This window comes from Rhamphochromis longiceps, linkage group LG1 (genome assembly GCF_057381845.1).
Source record: "Rhamphochromis longiceps isolate RC_006_pf linkage group LG1, R_longiceps_female_GT1.1, whole genome shotgun sequence".
In the NCBI taxonomy this organism is placed as follows: Eukaryota; Metazoa; Chordata; class Actinopteri; order Cichliformes; family Cichlidae; genus Rhamphochromis; species Rhamphochromis longiceps.
Window position 1 is genome coordinate 38,787,636 of NC_140557.1, and position 13,273 is coordinate 38,800,908.

Sequence of the window (13,273 nt, forward strand, 5' to 3'; positions counted from 1 at the left end):
CCGCCTTATTTAATCTATTCATGTATTTTAAATCATATCCATTCAAACATAAATCTATTTCTTTATCGACATTGAACCAAGTTTCAGTGATGGCTATAACACTAAAGGGGCGAAAAAATTGTTGCAAATAGTCCTTAATGAAATCAAAATTAGAGTACATACTTCTGCTGTTAAAGTGAATTAATGAGAGCTTCCCGTCTAGGTTAATTTCTTTTTCATATTGTTCCTGAGTGAAATAATTACAATTTTTAACAAAAATAGAGAGAAAGTTACTTTCAGAATCTATTTCTGGATCTATTATATTATGCTCCTTATATTCACAATCTAGATCAATTACTTTCTGTTGAAGAATTAATTTCAACGTGTCCATGTCATTTCCTGGTGTAATTGATACATTGGTGTCAGTTATACTTGTCCAGATCCTCCATGTTCCTCACTATCAGTACTTTTGCCTCTTCTGGTGTCCCGTTTAGCTTAATGAAAATCTTACAGTTTGTTACCCATGTATGTTGTATTTTACCGTTCTTCTTCAGTTGCCTTGCCTTCCTCGCGATGTCTGCGTTTTTTCGTGTCAGATGCTCATTAATGAAAACGTCCGTGCCTTTCGTTTGCGTCCTCGTTTCAGCAGTGCGACCTTGTTCTTCCGATTGACAAATCTCATTACGACGGCCGGCGGTCTGTCACTCCTCCTGGGCAGTGAGTGACATGCTTCTATGTGCTCCAGGTCCATCTCTATTCCCTTGCTTTGGAGGAAGGACGCCACCTGTTGCTCCACCGAGCGGGTCTCCTCGTCGCTGGGCTCCCCGATGTTCCCGGCCACCGCGCGCTCGATTTTAATACGGCTGATGACCACGTCGTTCGTACGGGTGTACTGCTCCAGCTCATCCACCCGCCGCTCGAGATCCATGATCCGTCTGTCCTTCTCGGCATTTTGGAGGCGTAGCTGTTTTACCTCCTCCAGAAGCCTCTTTGTGGCCTCTCTGACTGACAGGTGACACAAGTGGTTGTAGCTTCAGCTAAACTGGACCTCTGTGCTATGTTTGTGCTGTTGGAGCTTTTGGAGCATTTTTAATCTCCCTCAACGCTTCCAAAGAGACATCATTTTCAACTATAAGATAGAAAAATACAAGATGAAAATGAGATTCTGACTAAGACTACTGGTGTACAAATACATTAAATTACCAAAAGATTAAAGCAAAAGTGAAACATGTATATTTTTAAAATTAAGCTTTAATTTGAAAGGCACACCTGAAGCTAATATAGTCTATACAGTGAAACCATCCATCCATTCATCCATTCACTTCCGCTTATCCTTTTTTCAGGGTCGCGGGGGGGCGCTTGAGCCTATCCCAGCTGTCATAGGGCGAGAGGCGGGGTACACCCTGGACAGGTCGCCAGTCTGTCGCAGGGCCAACACACAGGGACAGACAACCATTCGCACTCACATTCACTCGCAAATTCACACCTAGTGGCAATTTGGATTATCCAATTAACCTATCCCCATAAGCTGCAGTGAAACCATAATGTCAAAAAAGAATTTAGTGGAGACCACAACATATTAAGCGTACATGGATGCAGAAATAGCCTATTATTTGTACTCAGTACACAGGATTGGTAATAATTTATTTATTTAGTTATCCTCCTATTTATCCTGTTATTTATTTATCTTGTTAATACTAGAGATAGCACGATACCACTTTTTTATGTCCGATACCGATATCATAAATTTGGATATCTGCCGATACCGATATGAATCCGATATAGTGTTTTTTTTTTTTTTAATCAACAAAACTGTTTTTTTTAAATATCTTGCTGCATTTTGTATAAGTTCATACTCAAGTTTAAAACAACAACTACACTAAAGCTATTCTGTTATACCTGTATGCAAAAAACAAATATTTCATAGTTCAGCAATACTGATCAATCTAATAAACTTAAACCTACACCATCCTCCCTATTCTGGTATTTTAAAGAGTACTTAGCTTAAATATTAAGCAACCTAACTAATAGGGTTCCAACTCCCAGCAACAACAAAAATAAATAAATAAAAAATAGGGAACCACCCCTCACGCTCCACCTCATGATGCTTAATCGACGTAATCAACCTTAATTTGATGCAGTGTGAAAAAAAAAAAAAGGACATAAATCAATTATTTTTCAAGAAATATTAAATAGATTCAACATCTTTCTTCAACAAAATTGCAGACTGCACAGATGGTACCTTCCCAAAGGAAAATGTACTATAGCTTACTAGGGTATATCAGACTTAACAGTTACTATATACAGTAATGGACTTCTATACATTTTACATCAGATTAAAACTTGGGTGTAAGATTCAGATAATTATTTATTAAAAGCTAGACATTCAATTGTTGCTTGTCCTGTGTTTCTATGGTGTATTGATAGTCATGTGCTTTTGTGCTGAGGTTTTTTTTTTTGTTTGTTTTTTTTTTTTTTCTGTTATCAAACTGTTCTCCCACTAGGAGCTAAGTCTGAGTGGAGTTTTTTTTTCTCCTCCTCTTACCTCATGTAGTGTATTTTCGTTGTTTTTTTCCTATCAGCCTACCTTCTGACATGTCTGCCCAATGTGATGTTTGTGTAAAGTTGGTCAGAAGGTTCCTTTGTAAGTGCGCATGCACCATTAGCGTGCTGCCTGCTGTAACCCTAATTTCCCTCGGGATGAATAAAGTATTCTGATTCTGATTTTAAATGAGAATAAGAAAGAAAAGTATGTCTTTGTGCCCCTTTTCCCTGTTAATGCCCTATCGGCCCCCCTGGCTAAACTTTGCTAGATCCGCCCCTGCACAGTTACCAGCCGTCAGTTGCGTAGAAAAGGATCCTGGTGTAGAAAGTAAGATTAAATAAATTCTAACAACAGCTTATCAAGCTTAAACATGTTGCTGTTGTTCAGCCGCCGGTTTCCTCTTTCTGGTGCAAAGTGGGCCAAAAACAAAGAAGAGAGACAGAGTCGCGACAGAAAAGCCGATCAGCTGATCATTAAGCAGTTTCATGATTGAAGTAGCAGCAAGAAGAGGCAGTCGCTTGTTAAGCTTAACGCAGGAATGCTTTACAAACATTCAGAGATGGACTTACACACTTGCTTTACTTCTCTCGGGATAACTTTGTCGGAGATGAAATGCCAGGTTGCTAGCGAAGCTCCAAATGCTATCCAGACCACAGGTCCCGCATGCCACAGCCGCTCTATCACATGATGCATACTGCTCCGACGTGCTAACGTTCTGAGGTGAGTTACGGCGTGTTGCAAGTTTTGTGAGGTGCTTTCGTGATATTTAATGGATCGGATTACATTTTTTATTTTTCTCCGATATCCGATCCAGTAATTTAGGTCAGTATCAGACCGATACCGATACGTAATATCGGATCGGTCCATCTCTAGTTAATACACTGAAGTCAAACTGAAATCACATTTGAAAATGAGAGAGCATGTATAAAAATGGCCAGAATTTCTAAATATGCAGTACTGTTTCAAACCTTTCAATCAAAGCAGAGATGGTAGTACAAAAATTCTATCATTGCCAAAAAAATGTGTTTAGTTAACTGTATGAGATACTAAACTCGTACATGTAATCACAAACCAATTGATGTATAATGTATTGATGTAAAATAAATCAAATGGCAACAATTAATTAAATCATAAGCACCTTTAGAGTTGCACGTAAGAACTTTAGCATTGGGTGGACCTTCAAAGATGCCAAGCTTGTCCTTGACTTCACGGAGGCAAAGTCGAAGAACTCCCGAGTAGGTCCTCCATTGTCAACAGTAAACTTCACAAATATTTTATTCTCTGGTGAAAAATTGGATCTGCCCATGTGCCCGTGGCTCTGGATGCTCCATCCCACACATTTCGCCTTATGATGTTGAAGTGTGTAGTGCTGTCATTATTTACTCAATAAGTAACAATCTGCTCCAAGATTCTCTCTAAGCTCTGGACGTCACTGAAACACACACACACACACACACACACACACACACACACACACACACACACACACACACAGTAAAGAAATATGCTAGTCTCAATGGCAATAACCCACCAACAGAATAATGATGTACCATCCTTAAGACTGTAATTGATATTTATCATAAAAGAGATACAAATCAAGAATATTTGTGATAATGGAAAAAAGATAAGTTTAAATTTTTATCTTGTCATAAATACACTAGTATTTATAAATAGTATAAATACAAGTAGAACATGAAAAAAAACAAGATCCAACACTGACAACCAACCTCCATTCAAAAAAAGTGAACATAAACCAAAACATATATCAAATAAAATATAATTAATTTGATAGCCTTGGTAATCTTCAAAGGACAACAGAAATTGCAGGTTGTAGTTTGCTTATTCAAACTAATTCAAAACTAGACAGCCGGTGACTCCTTTTCTGCAACAAATATCAAATAATGGTTAATATGTTGACCTTTCAACATGACAAGTAAAAGTTTTTGTTGTACTGACCTTTCACTTGCACTTGAGTCTAAAGACGTTGAAATGGCTTCTTGGAGGTCGGGGTCATCTGACAGGTATTCTTCCTCAAACAGGCCAAGATATGTACTGCAAAGCCAGAATGTTTTGTAAATTATTTATTGGCCTCAGCATTATTAAAGTTTTGTGGGATCATCTTGACAGAGAACAGAACAAAAAGCCTGGAAAACTTTTCCTGAACCATGCTTAAAGAAATTCAATAAAAAGAAGACATCACCATCAGGAAAGCTTGCTTAAGAGAGTTCAAGCTGTGTTGAAGCCTAAAGTAGCTCATATCACATTTTGAATTTTAAGCTCATTAAAATTCTACAAGTTTTGTTCTACCCTAATGTACTGTGCTTCCATGTCTGTTTGTAGACATCATTTTGTAGACTGCAGTAAATCAATGCACTTATTTCCTTTTTTTCCCAGCAAAATACAAAGAAAGGAGGGGTGGCTCATGACTTTTGCACAATATAGCTCAAAAGATTAAAAGATACAAACATGTACAAAACACATACCTGTAGGCTGGGTAGGTCCTTTGGACACACTGGAGGTGTTACTAGAGAAGACACGTGTGTCACCAGTAACACTGGCAGAAGAACCCACTGATAAGCCAGGTGTGCTGTCTGGCAGATGTTCCACTGGAGTAAGGCTTATCCTCATCAGTAGCAATGACAGAAGGATTGGTGGACATTTTGAGGGTGTCAGCAGAGATGGAAGATTCAACAGTACAAACATCTTGGGTAGCAACACACCAGATGACCTCATCATCAACAGACATGGACTGTGTGTTAACAATGGGAATGGCTGAGGTAACTTCTTTAAAAATTTCAACTGTGACAACACAAAGAACAGTAGTTTAACCTTTGAAGGTCTCCATTCAAAGTCTGTTTGGAAGTGAGTGATGGCTCAACTAGTTTGGTGTGGCATGCCAGCAAAATCTGTAGCCTAGGGAAGAAGAAAACAGTGTATATGAAAGTTTTGTTAAGGCTAACAGACTACAATACAATACAGTACATTAAAAGGTTTCATTTTTGTTAACTCTAAAAGATATCAATCCAGTCATCTGATCAGTGCTTCCAGATCATTTTTGGAAATACCCAAAGTTGACCTTTAATAATCTAAGTAACAAAAACAAATCTTTTTATGAAAAAGGATCTAAAGCTTACCTGCATCCTTCCACAACTGGCTGGAAGGCAGTCCTTATTGGCTGCATTACTTTGAGTCCCAGTCACAGCTAAACTCCAGTGCATATTTTATATGTCCATTTTCAAAAAGCCAAGCGTTTTTATTACGCCTTGGCACATGTGCAGTAAGATGGTCTGGCAAGAGAATCGCTTCTTTGGTGAAAGACTGAGCCACAGAATGTGACCTGCTTAGCTGTGCTGGAAACCTAATAGAGGATAAAGGCAAAGTAAACATTTCTGCATGTAATATACTCACACTTCTCTGATCAATGAAGTACATTTAATTAAAAAAAAAAACAAAAAAACACCATGCTGTACACATGTCCAATTTGCATTAATAAACACCCTCTAGCCTCATGGTACCTAGTATAGGCTGTTGGAATCCTGAATTGGCTAAGTGGAAGAGAATGGATGGATTAATTGATGGATACATGATGGAAGATAGTGGGATGGGTGGGTGAAGAAACTTAACAACTTAACCACATAAAAAAAATCTCTTAAATTATACATTTTGTTGCTTTAAAAAAAGTTTCATTAAATTATATATTGCCAAAAAATGTATTGTAACAACTGAATGATGTGCTTTGCTTTTACAAAATGTTTGCAGATTAAGCTTACGGGGTGTGAAATCGCATGTTTCCACAATTAAACAAATTAACTGTTGTGCACAGTTTAGTCTCCACATCGACATGCTGTCAGTCTATTGAACAGTTTTTTTGTTTTGTTTTTTGTAATATTTTTGTTTACTTAGCTTCGTTGAGCAAATGAAACCTATGGGCAATTACTAACCTTCCACTAGTAATTTCAATGCATTTAGTTCTGTTCTTACCTCTTCTGCCTTGGGCCCTTTCGAGTAAAAGGTCTAAGATTGTAGATGGGACCCGTTGTGGGGGACTCCTGTAATGTGGAAGGCGTGTTCTCCATAAGGTTAGCTGGATAACCAGGTGCTATCTGACCAGTGAGGTTCACTACATTTGGTCTTCCACGATAAAACAGTGAATAAATTTCTTCATCAGTAGTACGATGCGGTATACTAGTACTAATATTAGGTTGGCCAGAACATGCATTTGCCAGGGTGTTAATTAGCTCCTCATTACTTAGAATTTGAACCGCAAGATTCCGTGTGGACTGGCTCATACTGGCACTCCTCGCAGCTACAAACAAGGAAAGCACTAGATGGCACAAGTACCCCCGTGACGTCAAGTGTCATTCCATATATTCAGAAGATCATTCCATATATTCAGAAGATCATCCCATATATTCAGAAGATCATCCCATATATTCAAGTTTCATCCCATATATTCAAGTTTCATTTTATTCATGTTTCATTCCATATATTCAAGTTTCATTGCATATATTCTAGTTTCATTATATGTATTCAAGTTTCATTGCATATATTCTAGTTTCATTCTATGCATTCAAGTTTCATTCTATGCATTCAAGTTTCATTTTATGCATTCAAGTTTCATTTTATGCATTCAAGTTTCATTCCATATTTTCTAGTTTCATTTTATATATTCAGAAGTTCATTCTATGTATTCAAGTTTCATTCCATATATTCATGTATTCAGACAATCATTCTATATATTCAGGATTTGATTGCAAAATATATATAATATTTACTGGGCATGCAAATGAAATGAATTTATGGTAAACAGTTCTTTTTTTTTTTTCTTTTTTTTTTTTGTACTTTGGTTCATTTAGATGGCTACTTTTAAGTTAGCAGTATAATGATAGCGATGGCTGCTTTGATTGGCAGGTATGCTGAGTCAGTAATCACATTCTGAATACAAGTCTGTGAAGGGTTTCTTGCATGCACCCAGCATAAAGAACACCATTGCACTGTGTATGTTGCTTTTTTTTCTTCTCTCTACCTACAACCAAGCACCTAGTGGTGAGAAACAGCTTTTTTTCAGCTGAGTCAGTCAAACCTTTCATCTCTTTTTCTGACTTTTTGAGAGAGTTTTACATGCATTTGTGACCACTCGCCTTGATTATTGTTGGTATTGATCAGGCCTCACTATCCCGCTTACAAATGGTCGAGAATGCTGCTCGCCTGCAGACAGGGACATGCATGAGCACATACTTCTCTCAGATTAACTGACCAGTCGCTCTTAGCTGTCCCCACGTGGAGACTGAAACACTGGGGGGACCGAGCTTTTGCTGTTGTGGCCCCCGAATTATGGTATAAGTTGTCCATATTAGGCTGACCCCTACACTTGAGATTTTTAAATCACTTTTAAAAACACACCTTTTCTTCAAGGCAGTTTAGGTGTAGCACCAGTCAGCTTCTAATCCGTATTAGTCAGTTTTTTGTCACTTTTAATCTTCTTTATTTTGTTAATTTTATTGTCTGTTTTATTCATGTTTTAGTATTTATTTTTAACTTTTATCATCATTCTTTGGGAAGTACTTTGGTCAACCATGTTGTTTTCAAAGTGCTCTATAAATTAAGTTGGATTGGACTTAAAGTAAGCAAATACTAGAAGGACAGCCTCAGAATTATTGTGGCTCTGTGTGGTTGTGCAGTTTCTTCCTGGTACCAAGTAAAACCATATAAATAGTCCTACAACTTACATATGAGTCTCCTGAATTATCCTTTTGGCATTAAGGTAACCAAATCTCATCAAATTTTGCGTAGCAATGTGATCATTGGAATGTTTTTGTTTGTTCTTTTTTATTACAGTTTTTTCTGATTGCTTAAGCACGTTTTTTGTAACTATTGGCTATTTTTGCAAAACTCTACACACAAATAAGAAAACCTGTCACCCAATTATCAAAACATTGTAGTTCTCTTGCAAAAGCGAACACAGCTAGATTAACCCTTTAAAACCGGTCGGAGCGGGCACACTCTGTTTTGCGTAACAATTTTTAAATCCCGGAAGAACTGCAACCACATAAGCTAGCGCAATAATTTTGTTTGCATATGAAACTGGAGAAGTTGTACTTACATCTTATCCACTCAGCTTGTCCTAGGTCACAGTTTCCTTCCACATATAGCTTTGCAAAAACTGCATAAAAAACGCTTGCAGGAACAAAAACATAATATTCCAGCAACAGGCTTTGCCGATCTGATCAGCTGTTCGTAACACTTCCTATGTTGGAATAGATGTCAGCGCGAACTTTCGCATGTCCGCCATTACCTGCCCGAAACCGGAAGTGACGTCATTTTCGCGGAAATGTAGTTTTTTACCATCAGGGTCTCACGAGCCTATACTGGTGTTTTTAAAAGTTATGTTTGACTTTATGACTTTCTGTGTTGTTTCTGGGATACTTAGAACTAAAATTGCACTGCTGGAAATAGTTTATTTTGATGCATATACTGCTTTTTTTGCAAATTTGCACTATAATATTTATTTTCGTTTTTCCTGCAGTATATGAAAATTGGTGTATTTTAAAAATAAAACTATAAAGACACTCAAAATAAATTTCCTGTGCTGGGAAACTATTTTGTGCAACTTTTTTGCATTTACAGTTTTGAGGGATAAGCCTCTTAAATTTCTCTAACTAGACATATATGTTAAAAAAACAAAAACGATTTTCAATTTTTTTGTAGTTTATTGCACTTTCTTGCAATTTATGTAATTTCTATGCACTTAATGCATACATATTATTAAAATTTGGACTATAATGGTTGTATTGATGTATAGCAACTTGAAATGCTCCCAAAAATGGCACCACACCATGTAAAAATATAATATAAGCTCTGGTGGACTTGGTTCTATGGTAGGTCTTAAAGGGTTAACTCTTCACACCTTCGTAAAAATGGTGTTTTCGTATCAAACAGTATACACAAGCCATCATCTACTAAGCACACAATGCGCCAACTGCACACTGATGGTATGAATACCAAACACATCTGGCTTTTGCTTTCTCTGTCTATAGATGTCAATTTGAGGTCACACTTTTGTCATAGTATCATGTAAACATACAAGGATCCAAACTTCAAGTATTGGTGTTTATTCACACTCATCAAAACTAAGACAAAGTCAGAACACAAAATAGGAATTTCACAAAAAAAAGGAAAAAAAAGACAATCAGCCTACATCATGTCGTCTTTCTGGGTCCGGCCACAAAATTTCGTCCACATCGCATGCGATATCCTTCAGTCCAAGGGGAAAATATCTCCTTGAATGCCGTATCCAGGCCTGACATGATGCCTGGTCAATATCTCCACATGCCTCCTCCATTGCCTGTAAAAGGGCTACCTGTTGATGAGGATGACGGTCGTACACTTTCCAGCGCCAGGCAGAGAACTCCTCGATGGGATTTAAGAATGGAGAGTATGGAGGGAGGTTTAGTGCCATGAAGGATGGCTGGTCTGTAAACCAGTTGCGGACCAAAGCAGCCCCATGGAAACTAACATTGTCCCATATGATGACATATCGGGTCTGCTCTGGTCTCTGAACAGTGAGCATGTCATGCAAGGTGTCCAAGAATGCAATAATGTGTGCAGTGTTGTATGGGCCTATGGTTGCATGATGGTGAACAACACCATTTTGGCTTATAGCTGCACACATGGTTATGTTACCACCACGTTGTCCTGGGACATTGATGATGGCACGGTGTCCAATAATGTTCCTGCCACGTCTCCTGGTTTTACTGAGGTTACAACCGGCCTCATCTACAAAAAGTAGCTCATGTCCCATTGCATCTGCTTCTAGTTCCATCACTCTCTGGACAAGACAAAAAAAAATGCAACACATCGGGCCCATGCACAGTACTACAGTATGCACTTCCAAATTCAGAACCAATGACACTAGTTTACCTGCACATAGTCATATCGCAGTTGCTTTACACGTTCTGTGTTTCTCTCGAAAGGAACTCTGTAAATTTGCTTCATTCTTATTCTGTGGCGCGCAAGTACACGACTTAGTGCAGAAATGCTTGCACTGCGCATATTTTGAAAGATGGTGTCATTATCAATTATGCGCTGCTGTATTTCGCGCAGTCTTATTGCATTATTGGCAATCACCATGTTCACTATATGGGTCTCTTGCTCTGAAGTGAACATTCTGCCTCTGCCCCCAACATCTGGACGTCTAGCAATTCTGTAAAGTAACAATTTCGGTATTTTTGCATGTATGGTACTGTTGTGTTTCTCATTAGAGTATGGCAGTGCTACGAAGTCCTTACCGATTCTCATTTCGAAATGTCCTAATGATACTTGCCACAGTGTAGCGGCTCAGTTTAGGCTGAACCCGTTGGCCAGCTTCCCTCAGGGTCATCCCATGGTTGATGACATGGTCCACTATTGTAGCTCTGATGTCATCAGTTATTCTGTTTCTTACTTTTCTTACCCTTCCTCTTTCTCCTCCTTGTCCTCTTCTTGCTCCTCCTTGTCCTCTTCCTCTAACTTCCTCTAACCCTCTTGCTTCTTCACCTCCACGTCCTCTTCCTCCAACTTCTTCACCTCCACATCCTCTCCCTCGGCCTCCTCTGATTCTCACTCTTCTCACTCTTACTGCTCCTTCCATTGTACTCCACATAGACAGCTTACCTGTGGCCTGTTTATAGTGCTTAGACTGATTGCAAAGTGGACTAATTATCTAAAACAGTTTTCACATGTGACAGTGTGCCAGACAGTTGGCAAAATAGTGTTAATGATAGCCATATGTAGCACTTACGTGGAGTTACATAAAGTACCAATGGATAATTACTAAGGTACTAAGTAATTTGGGCTAGTATCAGAAGACTGAGAACGACTCTTAGAGCTCTGGCACACGAATGGCAGAGAAACCAGACAAACACAGTTGTGTGGCTTTTAAAAATACTTTAGTGATGTTAAGCCTTGTAAAATAAATTTGTAAACAACACAGTATCACAACAGGTTTTAACAGAATGTCAAGTATATAAATTTCCCCCAAAGTAGCAAAAAAAATAGAGTTAAATAAAATTTGTGCACACAAGTAAAAGAATTAGTCTTTAAGTCCAAATGGTACCGGTGGGGCCCGTGACAAACAGGTGTATTCCAATAGAATTCGTCCGACAAGGAGTGTGTGGGTGATTGTCTGTCCTACCGTACTACTTGTACAGTAGAGGATTGTAGTCCATCAATGTGCAAATGAGTGTGCGTGTATATGTATATCGTCTCCTAGGATCTTGGGTTGGCTCGCCATCCAGTGAACACTGGAACACTCTGGGTTCTGGAATTGCTGACCTGGTCTTTGGATTCGTCCCATATAAAAACCTGACCTATAAACAATGGCCAAATATATGTCACGTACCCTTTAAGGATGACTCTCACAAATTAACCTAAGGTAGTGTCACAGTGCAGTAACTACTATTCAGATCAGCTATCATCAATTCAATCATCATCAACTCAGTCATGTTGTACAACATTAAAATATCAAGTTTCAAAGGCCAAAGTATCAATATCCAAAATTTCACAGTATCAAGGTTCGATACTTATTTGTAACCTGCAGTAACATTAAAGATTATCTACAAGGTTGCAAACATTCAGGAATTATAGTCACCATATGATTCACTTTCATTGTAAACATTAATTACATCCATCAAAATAACTCACTGTACATATATATCTAATCACAAATAAATAAGCATATTACTCCTTTTAAGAAATGGAATAATATGCAAATGCTTATCAGAAATTGAACAAAGTGCAAATAATCAATTTCAATAACACGTAAACACAAGGACTCAGTCCACAAATAGGAGTATTAAAATAGACGTGCTTAATTCCGCTTGTACCATAGGCCTACTAGTACAAGTGGAAATACACTAAAAATTACCTCCAAGTGTTCAATACTGAGTATTGTAAAACAACTGATTGACATCAAAATTTAAACAGGAAGCAGGTTAAAGTCTGCTTACAATTATCTCTCAAAGTTATTTTTAGCTGCTTTAACAATTTACAGCTTTTCACATGTTAATGACTTAGTTAATGATCTAACTAGCATAACAACAGTGCGTTTCAGAGACATCGAACAACTGTACCCACACTCCACACATCACGTGTCTGATTAGCCACATTTAGCTTACCGCCGTCGAGTGGATGCTCAGCATTTACGTGGAGCCACAGCTCAGTAAACCTTCCGGTTTCGCTCTGCCCTTGACAACAACAAGTGCAAATACATAATTTGTGAAAAATATCAGTTTAGATCGTATTTTTTTTTTAACTCGTTAGAGGTTACTTTCTCCAGCTTACCGATAACAAAAGTTTTAGTCCGTCTGCTCTGTTCGGCTGTAGAAGCAAGAGACTGAAAACTTGGGAGCTGGTACTAAGGAGGGACAAGAGCTGCCTAGAGCTTCACCGATTGGCTGACATGCGAGGAGTGGAATAAAACAATAGGCTCTCATCAGAGCTCATCAACCCTCTGAGAAAACTTAACCCTTGTTTGACCAGAGCATATCATATATAATCTGCGTTCCTTCTATGTTTAAATAAATATTTTGATCTCATTTCACTTTCATTAACAGGGACAGTAAGAACAGGACAATGAACATTAAATGTTTTAATTTTTCTTCTCTTTTTGTTTGAGATGATTTTAGGAACTGGGTTACACATACATGTGTATAATTTTGCTAGGAGTGTGTTGGAAATTTGGTAATTGAGTGTAAGCAGTGAGTTGTGTTT

General features: G+C 38.1%; 1 long non-coding RNA gene and 2 pseudogenes across 1 annotated transcript; all 3 read right to left on the reverse strand.

Annotated features, from left to right (window-relative positions):
- Positions 1-571: 571 nt before the first annotated feature.
- LOC146679170 (uncharacterized) lies at positions 572-6,813 on the reverse strand (annotated as a pseudogene).
- Positions 6,814-9,880: 3,067 nt separating this feature from the next.
- On the reverse strand, positions 9,881-10,830 carry LOC146679171 (uncharacterized; annotated as a pseudogene).
- Positions 10,831-10,866: 36 nt separating this feature from the next.
- On the reverse strand, positions 10,867-12,954 carry LOC146679172 (uncharacterized). The gene is made up of 3 exons (XR_014912581.1): positions 12,845-12,954; positions 12,679-12,747; positions 10,867-11,871 (listed from the first exon to the last, which is right to left on the reverse strand). It is a non-coding gene; the product is annotated as an uncharacterized LOC146679172 (long non-coding RNA).
- Between the last annotated feature and the right edge of the window lie 319 nt (positions 12,955-13,273).